Here is a 22,762-nt window from a genome sequence, read left to right as displayed (position 1 = left end):
GAAAACTGGGAATGGGCGAGGATCCGCTTTAATCACCTCAGCTTGATCTGTTACCCTATTCCACATCACCAGTTCCTGGTGGAGAGTTGAAGGAACACAATAGCTCCGGTGAATCCAGTCGGGCCCTAGGATGACGCTATAAGCCGCGTAATAGTCTGTCATGAAGAAAGCATAGACTCCCTCTGCTGGTCCTACCTTGATACGTAGAAACAATAAGCCCAAAGTCTTTGTGACTGTCCCCGCGAAGTTGTTCAGCGTGAGGGATGTAGATTGGATCTTCTCTTTCTTGATCCCAAGTAAATGCATGGTTCTTGTGGTGATAACGTTGACAGCGGCCCCTGTGTCGACCATGACCTTGCTGACCTTAGTGCCAGCAATCTGCACTGTTATATATAAAGGTCGCATGTGCTAAACCATCGTGGGCTTTGGTCTTGTAAAGCTCATAAAGAAACCTTTACCCTTAGCGTCGTCAGTCTCAAGAACCACTGCCTCTGCTAAAGGTGTTGTTGCAGCTGATGTGATTTGCAGAGGCTGATCGGTACCTTCTTCATTCTCCACACACTCCTGCGCAGCGATTGGCAAAGCATATCTCGCGGGAAGTACAAAGACCATATTGCAGGAAGTATCAACCGCCTCAGTTTCGTCTATGTCGTCATCTAGGTTGAGTTTCAGCTCTCCAACTAGGATGTCAGTGTTGAACTGCTTCGCCAGCTGGTCTACCAATGACTTTCTGTAAGGCCCTTTACCTCACACTGTTTTTGTTCCTGCAGCTCGGCCATTAACAATGGCGGGTTTGATCTTTGTTCCCCTGCAAGTATCTCCTTTAGGGGCGCGACCACCAGACTTTGGACTTTTTTAGGTCTCCATTGTAAAGCTTCTGCAGTGCTGCCCTTGCCCCCCAATCTCTCAAAAACTGAGGGTTTGGCTTCTGGTTCCTCTCGAAACAACCTACCCTAACATGTGGCGGCCTAGTTGGCAAGTTGTCTTTCCTAGCTAGCGGAGGTGTCCTATCTGTAGTGATCCTGTAGAAAACACTAGGCTTAGAGGCTCTTGATTCTGAGCGCGCCTGTTTTTGAAAGCTGCGAGGTGCCACCAATGGCTTAGGAACTAATGCCTCCATCTCCTTCTGATATTGCTCAGAAGATTTAACCAGTTGCGACGGCTTGATCAGGCCCTGATCCAGAGCTTCTAAGGCGCGCTTGGCTTCTCAGAACCTGCACTGCAATTTCCTTTTCTTGGAAGGGCTGATCTCCACTGCTTTCCCCTTCTCTCTAGTATACCATTTGCTTTCCTTGATGGTGGACGTTGAAGCAGGAGGAATGTAAGGTTTGGTCACGACATCTTTGTGCTCATTCCAAGCCCTTCCTTCTTGTTTCTAATCGGCCGCGGCCGCTTTCAATTTCTTGAACTAGTTGGAATCCTTTGGGGATGGTGGTGACTTTACCTCATCTCTCGCCTTTGGGCTAGAAGGTTGGTAGTTTCGTGATGGTGAAGCCCATTTGATTGGCGGGAGGGAACCAAAACGAAATGTCTGCTCGACTTCTGCGTGCGACACTTGGATGCTGAATTCTTCTTTGCATCGCGAGCAAAGGACTACTGGTAAGGCTTCGTTGATGGGCTTAGCTTTCTTCTTTACAGGGATTTCTTCCCTTCATCCCTCTCTTCTTTCCCCTTTGTAGTCAAATCCAGGGTTGGTTTCCTCTGGTTCTTCTTGGGCCAGTTCACATCAACCATACTGACTCCAGTATCCGGAAAAGGGTTCAAGTCTACTAGTGCTGCCGCGGCCGCCGAAGCTTCTACCTGCAAACTGCTGTTATTGAGCCATACCTGAATTTGGTCCTTTAGCTTCACACAATCAGCTGTGTTATGGTTCCACAAGTTGTGGAATTTGCAGTACTTCTTCCCTTTCAGCTGATCCGGTCGAGGGAAATGGCCAAAGTCTATTTTCACCATCTTCGCGGCAATCATCTCATCCAGAATCTCATGTGCCTTATTGGCATCATATGTATATGTCGCGAACTCAGGTTTGGAGAAAGCCACAAACTTGAGCTTGAAAGGCTACTGCTTGAGGGTTGAGTTCTTCCTACCTGTCAACTCTAGCGCGGAGATGTCGTTCTTCTCTTCTTCAGCTTCATCTTCACCCTGGAAAACCTCTTCCCCTTAATGGTGATAGTAAGGATCATAGGTTGGCTATAGGTATCTAAGAGCTGCTACTGTGCGGTGTTTCCCTGGCACATATGTTCCTTTGGATGCATTTTTCCTAGCATCAGTCTCTCTGAGGAGATGCTCAAAGCTACCCACCTCTGTGATCAGTTCTCCCATTGACTGGATCATGCTGCCATGTTGCTTCTTTCGTTGGCGCAGTTCCAAACCCTTGATCGCTAGCTTGACTAATTCTTTTTCAGGAAGGAGCACACTCAGTTTGGTTTTCTAGATCTGAAAGCGTTGAAGATAGGCAACGGCAGACTCGGTGGGTTGTTGGGACATCTGAGTAAGACAGGCCAAATCGACCTCGGGCTCAATGGCTCCAAAAGTTTCTCGGAAGAGCTTTTCCATTGTGGGCCAATCTGCCACTGTTACTGGTCGGAGTTTGGAAAACCATCTAAAGGCGGCTCTAGAAAGAGAAGTGCCAAAGATCCTGCACTTAAGGATGTCATCATTCTGGTATTGGCCGCATTGCACCCTGAACCTGGCCAGATGAGTGGCTGTGTTCTCAGTGTCCTCCCCTGAAAAAGTAGAAAATATGATATTCTTATAACCTCTTGGAAAGGGCACGAACATTATATATGGAGGGAAAGGTCCCTTATAGACCCCATCCATTTGGGCCCTAGGGTTAGACAGCCTGATCATCTCCTCTACCTCTTCACGTCTCACATACTCTAGACCAAGAGGAGGAGGATGAGGAGGATTCGCCACAGTCTGGCGAGCAACCTGCAAGGGTACGGTTTGGCTAGCAGTCGCTGTTCGTTCCCTTAGGCGAATAGTCTGGGGATTAGCAGACTGCTGAAGAGTTACCTCTGGTACGGGCAGATCCTTGACCAACGCTATTATATTGACAGGGTTGCCTGCCTGGTCAATGCCGTAGTAATTGTCTGGGAGTTCATGGTAGACATTCTCCGCCCCGTCGCTGTTGTACTGAGTAAACACTACAGGATCAGCTAGAGTACCATCACCAGTCTTCTAGATCTTATCCTTTTGTGAGGCTGATGGAGCAACCTTGTTACCATCAATCACCAAAGCTCTTTCCTTATTTCTGGTTGATGCGGCAGTAGCCGTTGTAGGAGGTGTGGCCATATTACTGCTAGCCTTCTCGCGAGTGTTTGGTGGTATATACTTACCAGAACCAGAAGGCTGACCAAGTGAGTCGAGGATGGCATTAGGATCACCTAGAGCTTTGTTCAATACTTCTTTAGCCTGGTTCAATTCGGCTCTCTGCATGGCGACCTCTGTTGCAAGATTAGAACCATCCTTGCGAAGACCTGCCAAATCTGATGCAGTCTGCTTGGTTTGGCTCGCGATAACTTTCATAATTTCTTTTTGATGTTGACTCTGCTCATCAGCGATACCTCTGGCATGGGCCCTTACTGCATTCTCCAATCGTGCGATTTGTTGCTTAGTATCCTCAACACGTTGGGCAATGCGCTGGTCTTGTTCGCGTATAAGCTGGTCTGTTTTCGCAGTTTACCTATCAAAGTCAACAGCTACCTTTGCACGATGGTTCTCGATATTCTCCATGATGATCGCGAGTTTTTCCTCGAAGGTCGCTTCCTCTGGAATAGGCTTCGGAATGAAAGCCTCTCTTTCTTCACTTTCCGCAGCATCAGAAACAACAGTAGTGTTGACAGGCTCACTTGCCTGGTTAGTAGTGACACTTTGACCCTCAGTAGCGGTCGGGTGATTCTCTCCCTGTTCAGTTGACATGTTGGTTGATTGGGGGTAACAAGAAAACCTTTGAGTCACTTGTTCTTTAGAAAGACCACGACAGTCTGCGCGAAAGTGCGGTCTGTAAGTGGAGGTCTTATGCTTTGAGCAGTTAGCGTAAACCTTTTGATAAGGGTTTTCGCTTGACTTCCCAATGGTTACGTTCGCGAAAATCTACACGTCCCACTGGGCGTGCCAAAATGTTTGACACGTAAATTCTAGTATGGTACAAACTGTCTCTTTTAAATGCACGAGCGTGCCAGCACCGTGGGGTGCAGTTGTCGGAGCGTCCCTTGACCTGACTTCTTCTCAAATGATGTGGACGAGGAGAGCACCAACCTCGTCACAAGGTTCTTTTCTCTGCCTTCCGGAAAAGGACTTCTAGCCTTATTGGTAAGGGCTTTGGTTGTGATCTCTTCGCGTCGCCGAATCGATACTCAATGTTGTAGGTTGAGCAGAGCAATCACTGGGAAGTTTGGAGAAAGCACAGGGTTTTGCTAAAGGGCGGCTTTAGCTTCGCGGGGGTTGCGAGGGCGTTACCCTTGCTTCGTTGATAGTATCAGTGGCAGTAGCACTAACAGTCGGCTCTTGGAGAGACTAGGACTGGAAGTACGGTCGCGAGGTTTCAACTAGGTTGAAAGTTTACTCCGGGGAGGCTTGATAATCCAAGCGATTCATTGATTTGAGAGTTGTTTTTGATTTGTTGTTGAAACCTGGTATTTATACCAAGGGTTTCGACTGTTCCTTGCTATAGAAAGATTATTGATTGAAGTTTCCTATTTAATCTCCTCTACCTGACTCCAATAAGGGCTCGTTTTCCTTATGGGTTTCGGAATGGGCGAAGCTGTAACCCAATTCCAAGTAGACTTATTTTTGGGCTGCAGGTATCCGCCTGCTATGCTAAATCCACTAAAGGATCTTGCCAAAATTACTTTTGGGCTCAAACAACAGGAACAAAAGAGACCTGCTCCCGAATGTGTTTAATCCATCTGGCGAGATCTATGAGATCTGACAACGAACTCTTGCAGACCTTGCAGTATTTGATGACTTAGGCATGGAGGGTGAAGATATAGAGCCCACCTATTTGACTGCCTTTCTTGCTTGTTGGTTGTGCCTGTTTGGTTTACCAAGAGACAACACCCGTTTGATTCGTCTGGGAGTATTCAAAGTTGCCAGAAAAACGTCACAGGGTCTAAAATTTTGCCTAACAGTACCGGTGTTGGCAAGCATTTATCAGGGTTTGAACGAGATCTCTGTTTCCGGTGATCCAGGTAATTGTTCAGCTGCTCCTCCTTTTCATTATATATACGTATGGCTAGCAGAGTACTTGGGCACCCACTTTCAATCTCCACTTCCCAACGACCTAAGGCCCCGTATGTTTGATAGGAGCATTTTAATGCGACGTTTTAATTGTTATTTCCTCATATTTACTTAGTTATTTCCTTAAATGAATCCTTCTTGTTTAGGAAAGTTACTATTTTTAGGAAGTTTATATTTTTAGTAATAGTTTCTATTTTTAGGTCCATGGAGCAAACAAAGCTGAAATGAGCTCAAAAACAGAAAGAAAAGCTAGGGAACGTTGAAGAGAGCTGAGACAAGGCACAAGGGCTGCATAAATGAGCTGAAATGAAGAAATAAAGTTTTTCTAGTCCAGCCAGGAAATCCTATTCAGAAGAGGAAACTGTGTCAAGCAAGACTCATGAGCCAACCAAGAAGCATAAGGAAGATATTTTTGAGAGAATTAAATTTGATTTTGCCGTGGAAATTGGGTGGATATTATGGAAGTGCTGTGAAAATCAAGAGAGAATCAAGGGGAGGACGTTAAAGATAAGCCTTGGAGAGTTTTAAGGGATGGTGTAACAAGAAAAGGTTCAAAATGCGTCCAGATACATTGTCAGGTCCACTTACCAAGGTGCATCCTCCCAAGCCTCTGAACACCATAGCCATTTCTGAGGCCTCTCTTGGTGGAGCTGCTATTATAGATGCTAGTCAATGACTTTGTGATATTCGTCAACAAGCTGCTATCGCAGTTTGTGAACAAATTGAGGATATGATAATGAAGCACTCCTCAAAGACCATTCTTTCCAGCAAGGGGGAACTTGAAAAGCTGATATCTAGGCTTAGCTTTTATGGGATTGATCCTTCATTCATAAGGGGCAAAGTTGAGGGATTGTTGACTAGTGCTGACCAATACAACTTGGCACGGCTTGCTTGTTCACGCAAGGCTACTCCAGGCACACGTAATCAACGTCTAGCTGACACTGAGTCAGAAATTGCAAAGGTCACTTCAATTCGTCAAGCTGACTCTGATCATCACCAATCTAAACTCAAGTCTTTGGAGAAACTAAAGGAGGAACATTGAAAATTGGAGCAAACAGTGACTTCACTAGACAAGAGACTTCTACTACAGGAGAAGAAGCTTGTTAACTTAGAAAAAATGAAGACTCAAATCAAAGAGACCCCCGAGGTGACCACTGCAGAGCTTGAGACGACAAAATCATTGCTAGATATTTTTGAGAGCCACTGTAATAGCTTCAAGGGTTGACTTGGGTGTGAAAAGCTGTTTTCCATTCGTAGTTGATGATGATTTTTTTCACTTTCCTTTATTACTTGTAATAAGTCAAACTTTGACAGTCATAACTTATTATGGAAATAAAGTACTTTTCTATTTATTTACTTTATATTGTAAACAAACCCTTTATTTTTATTTGATGTGACTGAACTTGAGATTGTTATTCCCAAGCTGCCTACATATCCTTCCAATGAAGGAATCAAGTCATCACGTAGTTCAAGGGTTTATGGATGATGTGAATTTTCAACTCAACGAACTTTTTTTATATTATTTTTTTCTGTGCCATGTGCAGTTTAGGCTCATGCTGGCTAGGAGCGTCTTCTTATGCTCTTCAAGCGTAGTACCTCTTCAGGAACTTTCCATTTATGGGGCCAATTCTCAGGCCATCTTCTGCCACAATTTTGTAGGCTCCGTTGGTGTAGACTTTGCTGACGACATAAGGTCCAACCCATTTTGACTTGAATTTAGGACCAGTCTTGTGTGTCATGATGATAGGTCTGCACACGGCAAGCACTAGGTCACCAACTTGAAAGGATCGGGGTCGAACCCCTTTGTTGAAAGCTCGTGACATTCGAGCTTCGTAGCATTCCAATTGTTGTTGCTCGTCAAGTCTCTTTTCATCTAAGGCTTCCAACTCCTGAAGGCGTAACGTGACATTCTCTTCATCAGTCAGTCCTTCTTGCAAAGCAATCCTCAGAGATGGAATTTGCTTCTCCAAGGGTAAGACAGCTTCAACACCATCTACAAAGGAGTAAGGTGTAGCTTTCGTGGGAGTTCTATATGTCTTTCTATAGGCCTAGAGCGCCTCACCCATTCTTTCATGCCAATCCCTTTTTGTTTTGCTGACAACTTTCTTCAAAACATTACACAATGTCTTGTTAAATGCTTCAGCCAACCCATTAGCCGGGGCGTTGTACATAGAAGAGAAGTGCAGCTTGAAGTGATATTTCTCACAAAGTTTCTCCATGGCACTATTGGAAAAGTACTTGGCATCATCTGTAATGATGCAGTGCAGAACACCATATCGTTGAATGATATTCCCTTTGATGAAGTCTATAACGTTTTCTTTCTTTATTTCCTTACACGGCATCGCCTCTGCCCACTTTGAAAAGGAATCCGTAGACGCTAGAATGTATGAGTGACCGGGGAAGGATTTTGGAGTGATGGGCCCTACAGCATCAAGTCTCCACACATCGAAGGGTAGGAAGAAATCATTGGATGCAATGGCTCTGGTGGTTGATGGATGAATTTTGCATGAAACTGGCAAGCTTGACACCTTTGTGCATACTCCATGCAATCTTTAACCATGGTGGGCCAATAGTAACCGATCCTCTTCACTAGCTTGAAAATGGAGCTTAGGACCTGACTAGTGAGCTCCGCATACTCCTGAATGAGCTTCGTCCGTAGCCTTAGCAACTTCTTCTTTCCCCAGACATCTAAGAAGCAATCCATCAAATGATCGTCAATAAAGAGTCTCCTTGTAGTAGAAGAAGCGTGGTACTCTTCGTCTTATGTCTGGGCGTTGCTTTGGGTCATCGGAACGCTTATTTCGCTTGAGGTAATCAATCAATGGGTACCTCCAGTTATCATGGAGTCTTCATGCCAAAGCTCAGAGATTGTAGGTACGACCCACCGTTGGCAGATTGGAAGGTGTATGATTTCATCCTTTGATAATGCCAAAGCTGCTGCTAAGTTGGCCAAAGCGTCTGCGGTTTGATTTTCTTTTCTTGGCACATGCGTTAGTGTGACAGCATCAAAACCCTTTAAGAGTTGTGTGGTGAGCTGAAAATCAGGAACTAAATCCTCTTTCTTCACTTCATAGATAGTTCGTAATTGATCAACTACTAACTTCAAGTCTCCATACACCTCTAGATTTGAGATTTTCATTTAAGTTGCGGTTTGCAGTTCCATAATTAGCGCTTGGTACTCAGCAACTGTTAATGTCTAAGATTTGAGCGGTAGCCCAAATCTCGGTCAATGCTGGTCTGGTGGGCGGACCGCTACTTGTGATGTTCTCAGAGCTTCCGCTATCTGTCAAGTAAAATACAAAGGGCGTCAGAGGGAGACCGTATTGGGCGGTCTTCTCTTCTCCGATACCTAAGTTAGTCAATGTATTTGTGTTGACAGACTAACAGTAGGTAAGTAGTAAATGCTTAATTAATGAGGAGAGAGGAGTGGACCTTTCATAGGTGGGGAAGAGACTGATCTCTTCCTTGCTTTCGATGTGGGACTGATATGGTTCAGTTCACAGCTTCTGAGGCTTCAGTGAGGCTATCTAGGCGCTGCGCGTGATGGCACGTTAGCGGTGATCTGGGGGTGAGCCGGGGCTTAGGTGCTAGCCCGCTTGGCGGTGTTTCCGTAGGTCACACCGTTGATGGTTGTTGGTACCGCTGGTGGTAGTATGAGCGTGGCACATTATAGCTAATTATGCTTGGCAAATGCTCATGTAAGTACAAGTCCCCTAAGTCCCCAGTCAAGGAGGGCAATCTTGGTTGGGGAGTTGCCTATCGGTTTGAAGCGTTACTTCTGCTAGACTTGCGATAGCATAATTAGCATCAGTGCGTTGTCAATCATGGATTTGTTATGAGCAAACGCTTTATACCCTTTCAGGTGGGGCCTTAGGAAGTCCCCCACTCCCCGGCTAATATAGGCCTCCGTTTGACCAGCGTATTGTTTGGTGAGGGGGATTTACGCTGAGCCGCGGGTATTGGGTAGCGAGCCCAATCTTTGATACCTTAGTGGCGGGGTCAACATGCCTGATCAGGGCCGTCAAAGACTGTTGACATGTCCCCTTATCCCGGAGGGACATAGCTCGACTACAACGCCACTTGGCGGTCGTTGTCAGCATGAGGTGTTGCCTCGAGATTCACCGCTGGCGGGACTCCCTCCGCTGATAGAAAGAGGTAAGAAGTGTCGCGGGGACCTTCTTGGTTGAAGCTCTGAGAGCGGTATTGTACTCAACGGAGACTGCTATGTTCCAAGATGAAAGGGAGAAGTCCTGCTAGCGGTGTTGCGCTTAGCTGAGACTATCTCTTGCGAGATGGAGAGAAGTTCTGCTAGCGGTGTTGAGCTTAGCGGAGACTCTCGCCTGCAACATGAAGGGGAGAATTTCCCCTAGCGGTGTTGCGCTTAGCGAAGACTATCTCGCTTGCAAGATGAAGAGAAGTTCTACTAGCGGTGTTGCGCTTAGTGGAGACTCTCGCCTGCAAGATGAAGGGGAGAAGTTCCACTAGCGGTGTTACGCTTAACGGAGACTATCTCGCTTGAAAAATGAAGAGAAGTTCCGCTACCGGTGTTAGCGGAGACTCTCTCGGTTGCAAGATGAAGAGAAGTTCTGCTAGCAGTGTTGCGCTTAGCAGAGACTATCTCGATGATTGGTATACTTGCTCTTTGACTGTTACTTTGGATAGACGCTACGTCTGACAACGCCCGACACGTGAACATCATGCATTGGGTTAGCATGTGGGATAATGTCTCCTCAGCACGCCCGTATCTTCGGCATTAATGCGAGTAATTATTGCGTCACCTCGGTTAATCCAAAGAGTAAGTGTGATCGTAGCGCATGTGTATGGCTGTCGTGTGATTTCATTTTTCAGCGGATAACTTAGATTTGTTTGATGTTGACATAAAAGAGAGGGAAAATCAACAGGGTTTTGACATCTTCTGCACTTCAAACCTACCTTGTTGTCATCAAGCTTTGCTTTCTGAGAGTTAAGGAGTGCGTTATGCAAATCGAGGGAGACCGTTGCCCTGTTGTAGCACGAGAGTTGCCGAAGTGAAGACGAACATCTCCAAGTGTCCCAACGTTTCCATATTTCAAGTTGGTAATCCGAGCTCCGTGCTTGTTTCATTGTTTTTGTCAGTTTCTGCTTTTGCTATTTGAAGTGATTTCTGCTATTCCCCGGTGTGTTCTGAGGGTCTAGAATGATTTTTGGGGATGGGTTTAGGTGTTTGACAGAGAGTTGAGGTTTATGGATTTGCTAGATGGTCGAATCCGGGTTTTGAGTGTATATGCATTGTGTTCTTGTTTTGGTATTTTTTGGATTTTCAGGGTATGGTTGTTCTTGATGTTATTGGCTAAAACCTGTCAAAGGGATAGTTTAGATCATTTTGGAACGAACTGACTTGTTTAGGGTGTTTACGATGGCTAGCATCATAGAGATCTTGAGCAGTGAGGGTTCCGAGTTTGACGTGACGTTGAGCGGTTCCAATAGGATATTTATTGACTCGTTGCATCCGTCTGCCCTTGCAGGAACCTCACTATCAGAATTGATAAACATCGCCGTTACAGACCATACCCTGGGAAGTAGAGATGGGTCGTGTTGGGCGTCCAGAGAGTTCTAGGGCAAGGGAGGACACTACCGCCCTCCAACGGCGCGAGGATAGGCTAGCTAGTAATAACGCCACTAGCAGCTTCGTTGGTGGGGAAGAGGCTGGCGGGGAAGAGATAGAGTCAGCCTGGGTCCTTCGTGATGGTACTCCAGTTGACTAGGCGGGAGGGCCGATGACTGTGGCCTTCATAAATCGATTGAAGCGGGTGCTTCGCCTTCTTGGCACAGTGAAGTTGCGTCTGCCGACAAGGGATGAGAGGCAACTATTCTGCCAGTGGGGCATGCCACCGTTCACGAGGCCATCTTCCATCAGGGGGTTACACTTCCACTACTGCCGAACCTCCAAATCTTGGTTTGCGAGTTTGATCTTGCCTTTGGGCAAATTTGTCCTAATATGTGGCGATTGCTGATAGCATTGAACTCGCTCTGGCGTCTGTCTGGCTATGAAGGGCTAACTATGGCAGAGGTACTTCACTTCTACGAACTCGTCTATGTGAGTCGCCAATGGTGTAGCAGACAGGTGAACCTGTCCCGTCGTCAGGAGGCACCCAAGTTGATTGAGAACCTAAAGGATTCCATGTCCCCCTGGCGGGCTACCTTCTGAGTTGCAACCACGGGATGAAAATACGATGCGGGAGTAAACGAAGGGGCGCCGACGTTTAGGATTAGGTCAGAGTTCTGATAGGAGCATAAAATGCGACAAATTTATAGTTTAACCCCCTACACTTTTGCTTAGTTATTTCATTAAAAAGATCAAACTAACTTTGTTATTTTCTTAGGAGGTTTGTGGAGCAACCATGGAGAAATAAGAGCTCAATTGAGGCAAGTTAATTCTCGGATGTATAATAGTGATGAAAAAGATGAAAGATGACCATTTATGCAGTCAGAAACAAAGAAGGAAAGCTTGTGGAAAAATTCGTGCAAAATAGTTGCGGATAAGCAGAAAATAGAATACTAGAAGCTGCCTTATTTTCTTGTATTTTGGCGAGCTATTTTGAAGAATCTTTGGGTGGAACTATGAAGAACAGCCTGACCAAATGAACTCCAAATAAGTTGAAACTTTCCAGATCCATTCTAGAAATCCTAAGCAACATTTCTTATGCAGAGTACAAGAGCTAGATAGGAGTGGAAGGCCTTTAAAAGACGAAAACTGCAAATCGGACCTGAACGCATTCTGGAAGAATTTCTGGCCAAAATACTATTCCAAAAGCTCTGAAATTTTACCAGGATGATTTACATCCATGGAGAAACATTTGTTATGAAGAGGTTAAAGGCAAATTCCGAAGTTTTGATGGAGATTCAATTAAAGTAGCAGAAAATCCACCATCATCATCACCCAAAAACCTAATTCCATGTTTCAGGCATCATGTTCTCTCCATATTACCCAAAAATCCACCATCATCACCTAAAAACATTTCACGTTTTAGGGTGTAATCATCATGTTTTCTCCATCATTACTTGCCCTAATTTACTCCATCTTTTCCATAACTTTTTCCCTTGTTTTAGGGATCCATTACCACTATTCATATTTTCTATAATACTTGGTTTCTCTCTTTTTCTTCCATTCATCATTTCACTCTTCTTTCTCTTCCCTATATAAACACCTTCTCCTCTCACTCTCAAAAATACATTCCTTGAACCATTTCATCTGCTTGTCTCACCATTTCCTCTCCATTTTCCTTAGTTATCACTTCCTCTCTTCTCATTCTCTCACACATCTCTTCCATCACACATACACACCATCCACTGCCTAAATCAGAAACCACGCCTCTATACTCTGCCCTCATCATAGGTCACAAGATCCCTACTCCAAGGAGAAGCCGTAGCCTCCATCTTCCATCAAATCATCTTCCATCATCCTGTCGTACTCCTGCTTTGAAGACGCCTCAAGCTTTCTTGAACAATAATCAAAGTGAGATTGTGATATCTACTACCCTCTACGGTTTATTCCTTATGTACTTTTCAATTTCAATATATGTAATTGGATTTCCAAACTATGAGTGAGTAATATTTTTTGTTGAGAACTAGTATGAAATCCTAGTTATGTGATGGATTTTTAGCTTTTGAATCTCTTTTTCGATTACAAGGTTTTGTGAATGCTTTGTTTGGTTTTGTTTTATAAAATCTTTTATACTTTTATGTCACTACTACAAAAAGTTAATCACACAACACTAATCACGCAACGGAACAGAAATCTTCTGTTGTGTGTTTAAGTAAAATCTATTGTACAACAGTATTAGTAATGTTCTGTTGTGTGAATGTCAACAAAGTGATAACTTTTTTCTCAGGACTACATTGCACAACACAATTAAGTATTGTCCGTTGTCTGAGTCTTAAAAATTTAGTGGCAGATTTTCCTCCACTCTCGAGTCTTGGTTGCCTCTTGAAATCTGAAATTTGGGGTACTTAGTACAACGGTGCATGATATTTCCGTTGTGTGATTGAAAACTAGACACCAAATTTTGAGGAAGCTTGCTTGGATATCTTCCACTAGGTAAACCTTGTGCAAGCTGTAGAAATTAGACAACAGAAGTTATACTTTTCTGTTGTGTGAAGTGGGAACATAGGCGGTAGCATTTTGAGCCAAAATGCAGCAGGCTGTAGATTTCCCTCCATGTTTTGACATTTTGATTTTATGTCATACACTCTTACGACAGTGTATTGTGTTTCTGTTGTGGGATCGACTTGAGAAGTAACATTTTGAGCCAAAATGTTGTAGGCGGCATATTTCCCTTCATGTTTTGGCTTTTAGATTTTATGTAATGCACTCTTACAATAGTTTGTTAGGTGTCTGTTGTGTGAGCGACTTCAGAATTTATTGAAGTTATCCCGCCCAGCCCTAGCCCCTAGCCGGCCATATCTTGTCCGAAAGAAAAATGAAACCTAAGCTTTCGAGAGCTCTCTCAGTCGTGAAACTCTTCTCTCTCTCCCTCCTCCACGAAACCCATCTCTCGAGCTCTCTCAATCGTGAAACCCCTCTCTCTCCCCCTCTCCACGAACCCCTCTCAGTCTCTCGATCTCCTTGCTTCTATTCTTTATCCCCTGAAATCCAAATCCTATTCAGCGATGGAGGAAATAGAGTGCCCTAGATCCACTCTCTCTCCTCCATTTCTCTCTCCTCCTCGCCTTCAAACTAGGGTGAATTGAAGAGATGCAGAAGACGAAGGTGTCCAAGACGATAGAGGCGAACGTGCTGTGCTGCGCTAACAAGGTGACGCTGTGCTTCGATGTCCTTAACCTCTTCACTCTCTGAGCACCGCAGCCACCTCCGCACAAAGCTCCAAAACAAACCACCTCCAGTCCCCAAAGACACCCTAGACTTCCCCCTCACAGGTATTTCAAGCTCTTTCGCTTTTGTAACTTTTGGTTTTTTGTGCTTTCATATGCTATTTTGCTTCGTCTTTCTTTGACTTTCTTGATCAATTTCAGAAAGCATCTACATACCCTCACAGGACTGGTTGCCATCCTCATTTACATCACTGTAGTCTTCGATCTCTGTAAGCATCTCTCTCTCTCTCTCTCTCTCTCTCTCTTTATGGTAATACGTTGCCGTTTTGATTCCAAGATCTGTGTGTTTGAATGTGTAGGTTAGTGAGATATTGGATTCAGAGTTATTAGGTGAAGGGTTGATACCTTCTCTGCAACATGCGCATGACATATTGTTGGTGGAGAGTCCTGAAATGGTGTCGTATAGAGCAACCACTTACGGTCAGGTATCTGGAGATGCAGAGAGTTTTACAATGTGATTGAAGTTTTGTACTTTAAACTCATTTTGCAATGCTTTAACCTTGGTCAGTTGGTTGAAAGCACATTTTTGTGGAAGCTTCGTGATTTACGCAGTAATAAGGCAGAAGTGAATGATGGGATTCATCTTGTTCTGACCGGGTTTGAGGACGTTTTGTGTGTTAAGCCGCAACAATATGTGTTTCATTGTGATGCTATAGCAGATGAAGTGAAACTGGTAATGACATTATATTAGTCTTTATTAACGTAGGGATGAATAGTGGTTTAATTTGTACTCAGTTTTTGGTTCTTCCAGCTGTCAGAACCCTTCAAGATCTTTGAATTTGATTTTTCGAAACTGCCACAGAGTCGTGGAGAAACTGAGCTATCTATAAAGGCGACTAATGAGGTTCGAGTTCATGCTGTAATTTCATGGTAATTGAATTTAAGTATTCATTTTAAGTATAACAATTTTGGGATGTGTTTGTTGAGTGTGCAGGTGTTATTTCAGGTGGATACTTCAACTTGATCGAGAATGGACAATCTTTTATTCCACTGCCCCTAGGTGGATAAATTTGCCAGCCAACATTAGTAAGTTGCAGACACTATTCCTCTGCGAGCAAGAACCCACGTAATTCTACTTTGTACCATACATAGTGCTTTTTGAGTCTACAAAGTAGGTTGAGCAACTCAATGGAGAATTCAATTAGATATCAATGTTGTTTTATAGGATCAGTCAGCAAATGTGAAAATGTGGTATGATAGTATTAATAATCCTCTTCCTCATATCTATCTATGAGATCAAATTTTGTGTATTTAATTTTGTGTTAATTGAGTGGCATAGGTTCGATCTAATTAAGCTGCTAGATTGCGGTGGGTCTAATGTTGGTCTCTATTCCCCAAATTGCACTCACCTCATTGTGAATAGGATTACCTATGTGAGACGTACTGCTTCTACTTTCCCATTATGAAATTGCATCTAAAGCTTAAATTGTAATTACTCAACTCCTATGCGATTGCATCCTGTGTGTGCTGCTGCTTGAAAGGACGGCAAAACGGTTGTCATGGCTTTGTGGGTTCATCATAGTTTTGATGTTGGATTGCCTCTTGATGCTGCCGCTGTGAGTTTCCCATCCCATCTTTTCTCACCTTATTTCCCCATAATTTTGTGGTTAGAACTTAAGCAAGTTTGTTCTTATTGCGCTAAACATTTTCATGTTATATCCATATGTCCAGAAAATTTAAAAACCTTGGAGCCTGGATTGAGGATTTGCATACTGTTGTGTTATGTGCAGATTATATACAGACCTCTCAAACATTTGAATGGTATTCTCGGTGCCAAGAATTTATTAATGTGCTTGACTGGATATCAAGGACAAGATAGAGATGACATTATGGTATGCTTCGGGTTTTAGCCCTTTTGGATAGTTGCAACATAAATGCCGCCAGCTTACATTTTAATTCTGTTTTCTATGTCAGACAATAGTTGGTTTAATAGGTGCTCAGTTTTCTAAACCATTGGTGGCAAGCAAAGTCACTCATCTCATTTGCTATAAATTTGAAGGTATGGTTTCTTCCTTGTGGTCCTTACTAATAATTAAATGGAATTGAGTACTGATATATTATATAAGGATAAGTATGGTCTGTAGTGATCAAATAAATGGCATTCTATGACTGTTTGTATTTTTCTTTGAAATCAAACAAATAGAATACATGCTAGGATGACGTTCCTCACTAGTTTTGTACTCTAAAATCAATCTTTCCAAAGATCTTAATGTGTTTATGTGTGCTTAATGAGTTAATTTGATAGGGTAGCGTTCTACACCTTGATTGCATATAAGCAAGCTTAGGATGCAGTGCGTTCATGGTTCTAAGTAATTTTGGGAAAAATAAGGCTTTAGCGGCGATCCTAAAGTTCTTGATTGGTTTCATTCACATGCCTTAGTAATTGAAGATTAGGTTAAATTGTCTTTCTCTGATCATAACTAGAGGTGGGATTACGAAGTTCTCAACATCCATAGATCTGATTTAAAATTCCTAAAAATTGTAATGTTTTCTTTCTTTTATTATTATATGCGTTCTTAAAATCCTAACCCCCCCTTTCATTTAGTTTTTGCGTCAACTTTACTTTCTCTTTTCTTTCTTTAGTTTTTGATAGTCTTTTTTCAATTAACGTAATTTGTGAAAGTACCCTCAATCCCCGAACTGAACGATCCCTATTTATCCTATTCTATCAATTGTCTTCTGCAGGGTAATTTTGTGTGCTTAATTTAGGTGTATCAAGTTCCAACCAATCTGAGGTTGTCGCTAGCCTCTGCTGATCGAAGTTGCCGGATTTGTTTGTATGATATGCCTCTGTATTTTTCTAATCATTGCTTCGTTTTCTGTGTAGCTGGCTTGCGTTTTAACTTTATGCCCAAGGAGCAGTGCCGCATAGCAAGGATTAAAGGGTGCTAGCGGAACCATAACCTTCTTGACCTTCGCCTGCTCACCGGCTGCTGGGAGTTGCCGGTTGATTTGGGATTGACTCGCGCCCTTGGTAAGTGTCTTCCGCCGACCAGTGTTTTTTTTTTTTTTTTGTGCCACACTAACCAGCGTTGTGTGATTTCTGGTTCAGATTCTGTTCCCGGCAACAAGACCAGTCGCAACACGTTTGATAAGACCATGGATCACGCAGAATTGCAAAATTTCCTCGAGGGCATGTGTCAGGACCCACCCCGGAATTACCCTCCTAACTCCTAGGTGGACCTGCGGGGCCCACTTTTTGAGAAAATTCGACAGAACCTCCCCTAAAAATGGGCAACCCTAAACCTGCTGAAACACTTCTCAATACTCTAAATGCTATGCTTGAAGCCACCCTGCTTCCTAGCAACATTCCATAATTTTCCAAGTATAAACATCAAACTCCACAATCTTAACATCTTATACAAATTCAAAACATTCAGCTTCCTCCCAAAATAAACCACTCTCTTACACACATAATTATACAAATGTATAAATCCACTCTCAACAAGTATTCAGAGCAATCTAAGGAACACACTCGAAATATAGTACAATAAGTAGGTTAATCAATAACCTACTGAGAATGGATGACAAAGGTGGTACTAGCCTCCACTCCTATGCCGGTCAACAACACTGTGATCTGGGCAATTGAAAACAAAGGGCCCAGGGGGAAAGTACATAAAAACGTTAGAGTGAGTGGACAAAATAAATAAACATAAAGGAAGATAATTTATACTTTCCCACAATTTACAATATAAAGTCTCGATGCATGCAACGTTTATAAAACGTATTTCTTTAGATTTAAAACTCAACAACACATACCAGCCCCGCTGGATAAAATAACTCGGACTAGCCCCGCTAGTCAAATCATAAAAGAAATATGGGGAAGAACTTTCACCATACTAAAGAAGGGAGCCTCATAGGCTCGGGTCGGAGTGTCCCACACTCTGGAGCATCCCATGCTCTGCTCTTACTCGCCTACGAACACATAGTAAGTAGGGAGGAGTACTAATAGGCTAGCTAGCAATATAATATATATATAACGACCCTGGGTATGGTGGTTAAAAACTGATAAATCCTTAAAGCTTCCCCATGTCCCACGTATAAAGAGAACACGGGTACGATTCCCAACCGTACCCGGAAATACTTATAAAGCCGTATAAAATAACCGCGTGTCCCACACGCTAACAAGTAAATTTAAATTATCAGTAAGGCATTCCCAATGCCAAAACAAAAGTCGATAATCCCTTAAAATCTCAAATCGACAAGTATAAATAAAATAAATCGTATAAATCCGAAAATCATATCTAAAACCATTCGTCGAAAAATCAACATCAATTATAAATTCGAATCCGAGCATAACAACTTTATATCCAAACTTTCAACCGGTATAAATCATAAATACTTCATGAGAAACAATATTTAAAAGTAATTCCATGAGATAATTCACAATTATCTTTATATGCTCAGAAAATACGTTAATAAAATAGGACAAGCTTTAATAAATAAATGCATGCATCACTTATTTGAAAACAAAAGTCCACTCACAAAGTACGGCTAAGCCTGCCGTCGATCCAAACCCTCCTCGAGGAAATCCTCCTCACGTCCTGTACAATATAACGTTCGTAACTTTAATTTCGGGTTGGAAAACTAAATTGGATTAATTAAAAACAACCCTAATATCAAATTTAATTGCCCAATTTCTCCCAATCTTCTTCAATAATATTATCTCCTTAAATGTATGGCCCAAAGGCCAAACCGAGGAAATCCGATGAATGGATTCCTCATAATTCGATTTAACAAATTGTCCAACCTTTGAATAAACACCAATATTCATATCCAATTCACCTCCAAATCCATTTCCAAGCTTCGATTAATAAACTAGACGTAAAAAGGATTAATTACAGTAACAACAAGTCGAAATTTCCGGCCAAAACGCCAACTCACGCGCCACCTACAGTGGCGGTGCGTGGGTTTCACGTGCCGGTGCCCAACCTCCACCTCCGGCCACCAAATCTCAGGTACAACACCTACTCAACACACTGATTCAACTTCATAACTACAACATTTGCAAATAACAACTACAAACAGTCGAAATCGATCCAAGAACACAAACCCAGAAAATTCAAGAACCCTAATTCAATCCGGCCTCTACACTTCAAATCTTGTTACAAGGCCATAGGGGAAATGATCAGTGATAAAAACCGAACCTTCGACGGCGAGATGGGGACCGGAGGTGGCCGGAATCGCCGGAAATCGGCAAAAGCTTCAAACTGCAGCCGGAGGAGATTTTGCTTCGATCCGAGCTTTTCCGGTCAAATCGTCGAAAACTACCTCCACAGACGTGACAAGGGGAAGAAACCGAGCTTGGGGGTGGCCGGATTGTGCCCTGGGTCGGTCGGAGGAGGAAGAAACCGGAGGTGGACGAGATCGGGCCGAGAGGGGAGAAAGGGTCGGGGAGAGAGAAAAAGGAGACTTACCCGATTGGGGTAGATTTCTGAAAATAGAAATCTACCAACAGTAAATTTCCATTTATATATACAACTTACCATGAACAGTAAATTCCACATTTTTGGCCATAACTCTCGCATACGAAGTCCGACTTTTACGTACCACATATGCACGCGCTCGGTTTAACGTCCCCTACAACTTTCATGAAGAACATTTCCTCAAATTTTGACCCGAACAAAAGTCAACTTTTAGGGCCACTAAAATCTCCATAAAGGTTCAAAATTGAAAATATTTAACAATTACCGTCCAACACGAAAGTAAATCGTTAATTCTAGGTTCGGGACGTAACAGCATGTACAGCGTCTGGTTGGCGGCGAGGAAAATAGTCGTTGACCCTCAGACTGTAGCGGTGAGCCAGTCGGAGACTGAGGTGGTGATGCCCATGCCGCACCATTCGATCCGCTCGTGGTGCAAACTGAGACTCGCGCCGAGCATGGGGCTGCTAATGGGAGCAAGGCGCATGCCGCGCCCGAGAAGGCGAAGGAGAGAGTGCCACCAATCGATGTGGGCCCTAGAGGGAGAGGGTGGTGTCAGGGAGGGAACCTGTTACCATTGCAGGGTTGGAGTTGCATGTTTCCTCGACGCCTATCGCTGCTAGTGCCACACAGGGGGTTCTTTAGAGGAAGCGGCGACAGAACGTCGGCGACGAGGGAGATGAGGCAGATGATGCGGAGACCATCGAGGCCCGCCAACAGAAGAAGGCTAAGTAGGCTTCGCAGCAGGTGATTGTGGTCGTCGCTGGGGAGGTGCCGCAGGGTGGTCTGGACTTGTTCTCTGCCTATGAGGAGTTTCTGACTTATCCCGAGCGGGAGTTCTTGTTCCATCTCTGCGAGAGGCTCGGGTTTGGAGGGTTGCACAGGACGGTGAGACCGACGGTCCTCCAGCAGTCGCCGTCGAGCTCCACGAGCTGTTCTTGGCACCGACGGTCCTCAGCCTTCGAGCATCTGTCCGTCGAGCTCCACGAGCTGTTCTTGGCATCGTCGAAGTCGTCTCCCACTGAACAGCAGCTGAGGGAGGAGGTTGAGGGTCTCCGAAAGGCATTGGAAGGGACTTCCAAGAGCCTGGAGGACACCGAGCGCCAACTATCCAAGGCGGAGTGTGACTTGGTCGATGTGAGGGGCAAGCTGGATGTGGCCATCAAGTGGGACCTAGAGCGGAATGCCAGGGTGAACTAGCTGGAGTAGGATGTGGCCTTACTGCAAGAGCAGGTGGAGGCAAAAGGTAGGCATTGCGAAATCTTTTAACGGGAGTCCGCCACGAAAATCGTTGAGCTGAAGAAGCTGGAAAGCGAGGTTGCCCGACTGGGCGTGGAGAGGACACATGCCAATGCTGCTGCCATCGAGGCATATAAACAATCGCCAGAGTATAAGCAAGCTCTACTGGAGGCGGCAAAGGTTGGTGCAGCGGCCAACTTCGAGATGCTGGACCAGAAGGGCGTGATCAACTGGGACAAGGCTCCTTGGCCTGCCAGTACATAGAGCCAGCCGCTCGTGCAGGCAGGTGGACCTACCGTCGATCTGCCTGAGGGTTTCCATTCTGGTAGTGGAGAAAGCGGACATGGTCCTGCGGATGACTCGCAGCGGACCCCATCGCCTACCTAGTCAAAAGTGTATCGTGCTGATTTCATGGCCGCCCACACTCGGGCAGATGACACCATGGTGACGTCGAGTCCAACCGCCCATGGCTCCGACCAAACAAGCCGCCTGGCCATGCAACAGTTGCTGGCTGATGGCAAAAATGTTGTCACCGCTGGCACCAATCCTTGAAGATTTTTTCAGTTCCGCCGCTCCGTTATTTTATTTTTGTTGTTACCCCCGCTAATGTGTTCTTTTCACATGTAATCTTGATAATGTTTTTGGGTGAGGAGTCCCGACCCTAAATATATGAAGTATTGCTATTTGCTTCTGAAATTTTGCCAAGTATGAGATTGTTTCTGTTAAGGCTAAAGTCTGTTTAGTCCCTGTACTATGCCTCTCTCATCGTTTCAGTCTTTGACATTCCAATTTAATCTGAAAAGTCCCTGAGATCTCATTTTCCGTCTAATAGGTCATTTTCGCGGGAAATTAGGAATTGGCCTTGGGTGAAATGTCCAATATACCCCTCAGTTATTTCTTTTTTCTTTTTTTTCCTTTTTAATTTATTTTTTTCCTTTTTAATTACTTTTTTTCTTTTTTCTTTTTCCTTTTTAATTTCATTTTTCCTTTTTTTCTTTTTCTTTTTTTCCTTTTTCCATTTTAATTTCTTTTTTCTTTTTCTTTTTTAATTTCTTTTTTTCTTTTTTTCTTTTTCCTTTTTAATTTCATTTTTCCTTTTTTTTCATTTTTCCTTTTTAATTTCTTTTTTTTTTCATTTTTTTCCTTTTTAATTTCTTTTTTCTTTTTTTTTTCCTTTTTTTCCTTTTTTCTTTTTTCTTTTTCATTTCTTTTTTGCTTTTTAATTTCTCTTTTTCCTTTTTTTATTTTTCCTTTTTAATTCCTTTTTTGCTATTTCTTCTTTTTTTCTTGTTCCTTTTTAATTTTTTTCCTTTTTAAGTTCTTTTTTCTTTTTCGTTTTGCCTACTTTCTACTTCCTCAACCCACCAATCCCATTCCGATCAAACTCTACAACCCATTTGTTTCTCAATCAGCTCGGAAATTCGCCGCTAAACCAATCCCCTCTTATTTTCACAGCCTACTTCTCTCTCTCTCCCACTCAAATCCCACTTTCTCTCTCCACATCAAGCCTCAATTTGGAAACTTTTCACTGAAAATTACTATTTTTTAACTTTTCACTGCAAACTACCATTTTTTCAAACTCCGAGGTTTTTGGATCTTGCCCAAAATGGTGATTTGGATTTTGGGTTTGGTTGAAATGGTGGTTTTTGATGGCCAAGTTGACAAAAACCAGAAGTGAAGAAGAAAAATAGTGATGGAAAAGAAAAATGGCCGCTGGCATGGAGAACAAGAATTGGGGTGCAGAATACGATGGTCATTAAAAAGGAAAAAGAAAAAAGAAAAAAAAAGGAAAAAAGAAATTTAAAAGGAAAAAAAATAAAAAAAAGAAATTAAAAAGAAAAAAGAAAAAAGAAATTAAAATGGAAAAAGGAAAAAAAGAAAATAAAAAGAAAAAGAAAAAAAAAGAAATTAAAAAGGAAAAAGAAACAAGAAAAAAAAAGAAATTAATAAAGAAAAAGAAAAAAGAAAAAAAGAAATTAAAATGGAAA

The sequence above is a fragment of the Rosa chinensis genome, chromosome 3 (genome assembly GCF_002994745.2).
Source record: "Rosa chinensis cultivar Old Blush chromosome 3, RchiOBHm-V2, whole genome shotgun sequence".
NCBI classification, from domain to species: domain Eukaryota; kingdom Viridiplantae; phylum Streptophyta; class Magnoliopsida; order Rosales; family Rosaceae; genus Rosa; species Rosa chinensis.
The sequence above is the reverse complement of the archived record's forward strand: the minus strand, read 5'-3'. Positions refer to the sequence as shown.